Raw genomic sequence first — 8,504 nt, forward strand, 5'->3', positions numbered from 1 at the left:
ACACACTCTATGTTCTAGAGTTAAATGTTCTCTACTGTAATCTCTCTGGGTTTCCTTGGCTTCTTTTGCTGTAACTCTGTTAATTTCAGTCAACTCCTAATGCATTTGGGTTTGACTATTATGACGTATTTTATTCATATATTTTGTGAAATATAAGATGCCATCAATTAAAAAATACATTGTTGATTTAGCAACCCTTAAGAACTCACAGTTAAATACCTATCACACAATACTTCCTTAGAATTTTTATTTTTTATGAATTATAAAACTTTGAAAAATACTTATTTAGTATAGATTTTAAAATAATATATCATCATTTTAAAATGTTGAAGTAGATTCAAATGTAGACACAAGTTACAATAAAGCACAAAAATATTTTTGAACAATTTGCGTGAAAGTTGCCAACATCTTGTTCTATTACCCCAGAATGCTTCAGTGTGTGTTTCTTACAAATATGTCTCATACATAATCACTACATAGCCAAAAATATTCATGAAATTCACATTGATACATCATTCTATTCTAATACCAAGATCACATGCAAACTCTGCAAATTGTCCCAATAATGTCCAGTAGAATATGAACTAGTTCTACATCATTTTTTATTCAGTTGTCATATATACTTAGTTTGGAACTCTTAAAGTCTTCCCTTAGTATTTTATGAATTGACAATGTTAAAAACTACAGAACAATATTTTTTCTAGGACTTTCAATAATGGTGGTGTGTCTGATGTTTCCACATAAAATTAGATGCAGGCATTGCATCTCTGACAATAATCTCACAGACTTAATGCTATGGTCTTCTCATTGCAGACTATCAGGTAGCACATGTTTTTTATCTGTCCCATTGCTAATAATGTTCATTTGGATCACATAGTTAAGATTTTGTCTGCCAAATATTTTGACTATGAAATTACATTTTTTTGTTTGCTATTAATAATTATTGGGTCTGCATACTTTGAAATTATAAAAATACCATTCTATATCAAAATATTCATTGATTTACTTGTCATGATAGACTGATGCAATCATAGTTTACTCTTCTATTTAATATTTTATAATATGTTTTTATGAACATTTAAACTAATGATCACATTTTCCTAGATTGGCTAGTGACAACTACTAGCCGGCTTCTGTGTCCCTTTGATATGGCCACATTTTATTTTCTTTTTCTTGTTTCATTTATTTATATATAGTTCTGATGATGAAAATCCATATATACTATAAAATCCACCCATTGTAAGTATACAGGTCTATAAATTTTAGTAAGTACATGTGGTTGCTCACTCATCATCAGAGTCCAGGCTTAGAATACTTTACTTACCCTAAAACGTCAGTCCTTCACCTTGTGCAATCTATCATTACAATCCATCACTACATCTGAAGCCCAAGGCAATCTCTCTTCTATTTTCTGTCTCCATAGTTGTATCTTTTCTAGAAATTTTATATAAATGGAATCATCTAAAATGTAGCCGTTTGTGTCAGTCTTCTTTCAATTAACCAGAAAGTAACTCTCTTGATACTCATTTGTTTTGGGATATATCTATAGTCTGTTCCTTTTAATTTATGAAACGTATTCCAAAGCATGAATATACCATATCAAACTTATTAATTGGTAGTTGATAAACCCTTATAATATTTTCAATATTATAAATAATTCTAGCCTGGTTTTCATGTACAAGTATTTTTTATGGGAATATGTTATTTTACTTCACTTTTAGCAGTAAATGGAAGAGATAATTAGCATGGTAATGAGAGGATTCATTCTGGTACCTATTTTCTTAATAAATAAAAGATTTCTCTGTATTGGAAAAGGCAAGACAGAATAACCAAATTTAAATATAAACAGAAAAATTACTGGATAAAAACACTGTCTTTAATATGTGTGTAAGAAATCATTTTAGACAAAATACAATTATAGTCCCACCAGCTAGGTTAAGTTGAATCAACGAGTAAGTGATTTAATAAACAAATTAACATACATTGAAAATGTCCTTCAAAGCAATGCATAGACAATAACATAAAGAAAAGATAGATATATATTAATTTTTTCAAGGCATTCATTAAAAATTTCTAGCTCTAGGAATAAATCAATAAAGAAAAATATTGTATATTTCTTAATATAATTTTTATAAACATAAAATATACAGCATGTGAACCCATGTTCTTTAAATTTATATTTAAAATAAAAATATTATAACTGATTATACTTATAAAATCATGTTTTCTTTTATACTTAATGTATATTTCATTAAATATTACTCATTTATGCATAAACTTATGTGTTTGAATGTAATTAGTTTGTTTCAATAACACCTGTTTGATATGATTATTGAGCAACTTTTATAAAATATTATATAAAGACATAATTATTTCCAAAGAATCAGAAGTACTACAATTACATGTGATTAATTGAGCTATACAAAATAGAAAGTGAAAAGCATTTAAAATATTAGAAAAAAGTATTTTCCATAAACGAAGCTCTAATTCACAGAACTGTCAGCATTGCCTCATTTTACTCACACAGAATATAGTACTATCACAGTAATTTTTAAAAAAATATATTTTCTTTATGACAGACATGATTTAGTAACTAAATGTAATTTAGCCTTAAAAATATGACTAGTTTTTGGGAGGCCGAGGCGGGTGGATCACCTGAGATCAGTAGCTCGAGAGCAGCCTGGTCAACATGGTGAAATCCTGTCTCTACTAAAAATGCAAAAATTAGCAGGGCGCGGTGTCTGGTGCCCGTAATCCCAGCTTCTTGGGAGGCGGAGTCTGGAGAATAGCTTGAACCTAGGAGGCGGAGGCTGTAGTGAGCTGAGATGGCACCACTTCACTCCAGCCTGGGCAACAAGATCAGAACTCCGTCAAAACAAACAAACAAATATATATATATATCTCTCTCTCACTAGTTACATATCTTGTCAAATCAATGAGAATACCAATAAGTTCTTCTATAACACAGTTTCTTTCACAGAAACATGAGACAGAGAGAAAAGGAAGGAAGGAAGAGAAGGAGGAAACTTTCTCAGAATGTACTAAGATAAATTTCCCAATAAAGCCATTAGGTCATAATGTTTAGGAAAGAAACTGCAAATAGGAAACTTAATTGAAGGGAAAAGAGAGAAACAAAACAGCTTATTTCTCACGCATCATATGTTCTAATGCTTAAGACCATTTTGAAATATCTCATAAGTTTTAGTACCTAAACTAAGAAACTATAATCCATGCTTTATGTAGAATAAAATATAAACACTAATAAGAAAAACTAAGACTAATTTGTTTAGATTAATATTTCGTGCTAATAAATCTTATCTTCTCCTAAGGCATTAATATACCATTTATATCTAAAGTTGGAGATGAAGTTTTTTTGTTGATTGTAAAGGGTAAATTTTGAAAAAAATCATTATTCAATAAATTTTATAAAAGAACATCTGGCTACATTTCAAGTTCTCTTCATTATCTAGAACTGCAGGTACTAAATATTGGAAAAAGGCTAATTAAGTGCACTGTTTCTCACCAACATGTCAAAAAGGGAACCTCAGTTTTTCACTGTGGAAAATGTAGATGTCAATATTTAACTAAACAATTATTATGGAAACCATAAATAAGAAGTATATAACATAGATTATATATTCAGTTAATAACAATATTTTAATAATTATAATTATTATATTATTATTACTATTCATGTTGTCAATATTGCAGATAATTCTTATTTGTTGAATGACCCCTAAATCTCTTTAGAACAATGTGATATACAGATAAGCCTCCACTTTACACAGATTATCAATAATAATCTATATATGGTTTAGGAGTCCATGGAGAGGGGAGAAGAAGTCTGACAAACGTTTGGTGAAGTCGATTTATCAAGTATATGATTGATCTGATTGGTCAATATCTAACTGAACATCTATCTGAATATCTATCAGAATATCTATCTGAACATATCTAACAACTTAATTAGTAAACATACTACATAAATACTAGGTGTTCATTTTATAATGATGTATGGCATCAAGAATAACATTTCTTACAATGTAATTTGCAAATCAACTACCAGAACATAATCAAGAAAGTTTTAAGCATAAGGAAAAAGAATCTGCATTTTAAATACCCTGTGAGGTAACTATTACACTTTAGCTTGTGAAAACCTTTGCCTATTATTTTAAATATTGTAATAATTTAATATCTTAATATATATTAAAATAATTAAGCTGAAATTATGATGTTTTAGCTATCACTTCTTTAAAAGTTATGTAATACACATAAGATGAGAGAATGAGAGAGAGGCTCATGAAAACGATGGCAATAATTCTAATGTTCTACATCATTTAATTCTTGTCTTATTTAATAAAGAGTTTTAAAGAGAATTAATTACACATAATTTTATAGTTTATTTTTATTTCACTCCCCATTTTAAATAGTTAGATTAATTTAAAACTCACATTATTTTTAACTGATTCCACCAAATACTTTTTTTTTTCCAAATAGGTGGCTAACTAATCATACAAAACTATATTAATGTAAGATTACTCTTTTTGAAGTATATCACAGCCACCAGAAACACAAAAATTCCACCTTGACACTCAGATCCCAAAACAGATTATGAGCAATAACCCAGTTGTCCTTCCCATAATCCATACTTCAAGACCATAGTTTTCATACCGAAATATCATGAATTCTGTTATCATAAATTCATTTCGCGTGTTTCCAACTGTTACGAATGGAATCATATAGTATGTACTTTTTTTACTTGGCTTATTTCATTCAATGTGAAGGATTAATCTATGTTTTTGAAGTAGTAGTTGCTAATTTTCTTTCATTTATACATTTTCCATTTTAGGAATATGCTACGATTTACAAATGATTCTTCTGTTGGTGGAAATCTGAGATACTGATATGGTTGTACAATTGCAATATAACTATTAGCATTTTTCTATGCAACTTCTGATACATATGTGCATTGGTATCTCAGGCATGTATGTAGGAATGAAGTTAATAGTTATAGTTTATGCATATGTTATGCATATGTTTATGCATAGTTCATCTTTAATATGACAATCTTCTAAATAGAATGTACAACTTTACAAACTGATGTTATATTTCATATTACATGCATGATTCTATTTATGTTATATTTCACTGGAAATATTAGCTCCACTGTTCCATATTCTAGTCCACATTTGGTAGTGTTAAATGTATTTTCAATTTTGGTCAAAAATTTTAAATTCAGTCATAATACATACATTCTGGTATGAATGTAGTAGAATCTTTAGTAACTTAACTGTTTATTATTTTGATAAAATTTTAATTAAAATAAAAGTTGAATAATTATTTATTTGTTTCCTGGGGGGGCTTTTAAACAACCTCTTCTTGAAATGTCCAAGTAAGTCATTTGTGTATTATTTCCTATTTTATCTCTTTTAATTATTTATTTGTTTAAGTTATTTTTCTTAAAATGTTTGCTTAGTTATCATATGTATTCAGGACATCCTTTCTTACATTACATGTACATTTTCACTGTGTTACTGGTATGTTTTGTTTAACAAAAGTTTATAATTTTAATTTACTCCAATTTATCTTTTTTTCCACATGAATATTGTGTTTATGGTGCGTTTAAGAGTAGTTGACAACTGAAAGTTCAGTAAAATAGTTTCCTTTGTCATGTTCTATCTTTGATTGTTTTTGTCATCAATATTGAGTTATACGTCCCACCTGGAAATAATTTTTGTTCCTATTGAAAAGTACAAAACACAATTTTTTTCAATAGATATTCAAAGCTAAACATAATCCATCCTTGCTGCTCCTACCATCCATGACTCACACCAAGGATCCATATATGTGAGAATCTTTTAGAATCTATTTTGCTGCATTAGTCCATTATTCAATTCCTTGGCAAATCTCACTCTGAATTTTCATTGCTTCATTTTTCTAAAAATCCTTTAGGGCTTTTATTTTAGATTCACGAAGTACACAGGCAGGTTTGTTGCATGGATATATTGCATAATACTGTGGTTTGAGGTATGATTGAACACATCACCCAGGAAATGAGCAGAGTTGCCAATGGGTAGTTATTCAATCCTCAGTCATCCTCCCATCCTCCACCCTCAAGTGGGCCCTGATGTCTGTTGTTTCCTTCTTTGTGTCCATGTGTACTCAATGTTTAGCGCCCACTTATAAATGAAAACACCTGATGTTTAGTTTTCTGGTTCTGCATTACTTTGCTTAGGATAATGGCCTTGAGCTGAATACATGTTGCTGTGAAGGACATGATTTCCTTTTTTATGGCTGCATAGTATTCCACAGTGTATGTGAACAACATTTTTTAAATCCAATCCACTGCTGATGGGCATCTGTGTTGGTTCCATGTCATTGCTATCATGAATAGTGCTGCAATGGGCATACCAGAGCATGTACCTTTTTGGTAGAATAATTTATTTTTCCTTAGGGTATATACTCAGGAATAAAATTCTTGGGTTGAATAGTAGTTTAACTCACGTCTTTGAGAAATCTCCAAACTGCTTTCGAAGTGGCTGAACTAATTTACATTTTCATCAACAGGGTACAAGTGTTCCCTTTCCTCGACAACTCCTTCAACATCTGTTTGTTGTTGTTGTTGTTGTTGCTGTTTATTCTGTTTTGTTTTGATTTTTTGACTTAAAAAGCCATTCTGGCTGGTGTGAGATAGTATCTCATTGTTGTTTTGATTTCTTTTTTTTTTTTTTTGAGACAAAGTCTCACTCTTGTCCCCCAGGCTGGAGGGCAATGGTGCAATCTCAGCTCAATGCAACCTCCGCCTCCCAGGTTCAAGAGATTCTCCTGCCTCAGCCTCCTAAGAAGCTGGATTACAGGCATCTGCCACCACACCCGGCTAATTTTTGCATTTTTAGTAGAGATGGGGTTTCACCATGTTGGCCAGGCTGGCCTCGAACTCCTGACCTCAGGTGATCCACTCACCTGGGCCTGTTGTTTTGATTTCTATTTCTCTGATGTTAGTGATGTGGAGCTTTTTTCCCACGTTTGTTGGCTGCTTATATGTCTTCTTTGAGAAGTGTCTGTTCATGTCCTGTACCGACTTTTTAATGGAGTTCTTTTTTCCTGTTGATTTGTTTAAACTCCTTATAGATCCTAGATATTAGATCTTTGTCAGATTCATCATTTGAAAATATTTTCTCCCATTCTTGGATCGTCTGTTTAGTCTGTTGAGATATATATATATAGATATATATAGATATATATACACACACACACATATATGAGATATATATACACACATATATGAGATATATATACATATATATATATATATTTATTTATTTATTTTTTCTGTGCAGAAAGTCTTTTATTTAGTTAGGTCCCACTTGTCAATTTTTGCTTTGGTTGCAATTGACTTTAAGGAATAAGCAATAAATTCTTTGCCAAGACCGATGTTGAGAAGGGTTTATACAAATATAGATATATGCAGACTAATTCCTCATCTTTGCCCCCAAGATTATTTGTAATTTTATCACAAAAATTTAATTTCATTTTACTTTTTTATTTTTTAAATTTAATTTTTAATTGAGAAATAATAATTGTATGTATTTATCATGCATACCATGTTTTCAAATAGGTATACATTGTATGGCTGATTGAAATAATCAACATATGCATTACTTCACATACTGATCTTTTTTTGAGGTGAGAACACTTAAAATCTACTCCATCAATGATTTTCAAGTGTGCCATATGTTGTTATTAAATAGTTACCATGTTGTTTGAATGATCTCTTGAACTTATTCTCCTAACTGAAATTTTGTGTCTTTCAACCAATATTTCCCCCACTTCCACCCTCACCACCACATACCATTTCACTCTACTTCCATAAACTCTAATTTTTTAGATTGCACATATGATATGCTTTGGATATTTGCCCCCTCCAGATATCTTCTTGAAATGTAATCCCCAATGTTGGAGGTGGGTGGGAAAGGGTGGGAGGTACTTGGGTCATGGGGATGGATCCCTCATTAATGGCTAGCTGCCCTTCCCGTGGTAATGAGCGCCTTCTTGCTGTAAGTTCACATAATAGTTGATTGTTTTAAATAGTGTGGCACTTCCTCTCCCCTCCTTTGCTCCCACTTTCACAATGTTGGACATGCTGGTTTCCTGTCACCTTCTGCCATGAGTAACGGATCCCTGATGTTCTCAACAGAAGCCAAACAGATGTCAGCAGCATGTTTCTTATACAGTCTGCTAAACCATGAGCCAAATAAACTACTTATTTCCTTTATAAATTATCCAGCCTTACGTATTTTTTATAGTTGTGCAAGAACAGCCTACTACCAATATAAATGACATAATTCAATATTTGTCTTTTTGTGTCTATCTTACGTAACATGATGTCTTCCAGTTTCATACATATTGCCACAGATAATAGGATTTCCCATTTAAAAGACTATATATATAGTATTCCGTATGTATATATGTTAAATTTTCTTTTTCTATATATCTGTTGACAG

This window comes from Papio anubis, chromosome 15, assembly GCF_008728515.1.
Source record: "Papio anubis isolate 15944 chromosome 15, Panubis1.0, whole genome shotgun sequence".
Lineage (NCBI taxonomy): Eukaryota > Metazoa > Chordata > Mammalia > Primates > Cercopithecidae > Papio > Papio anubis.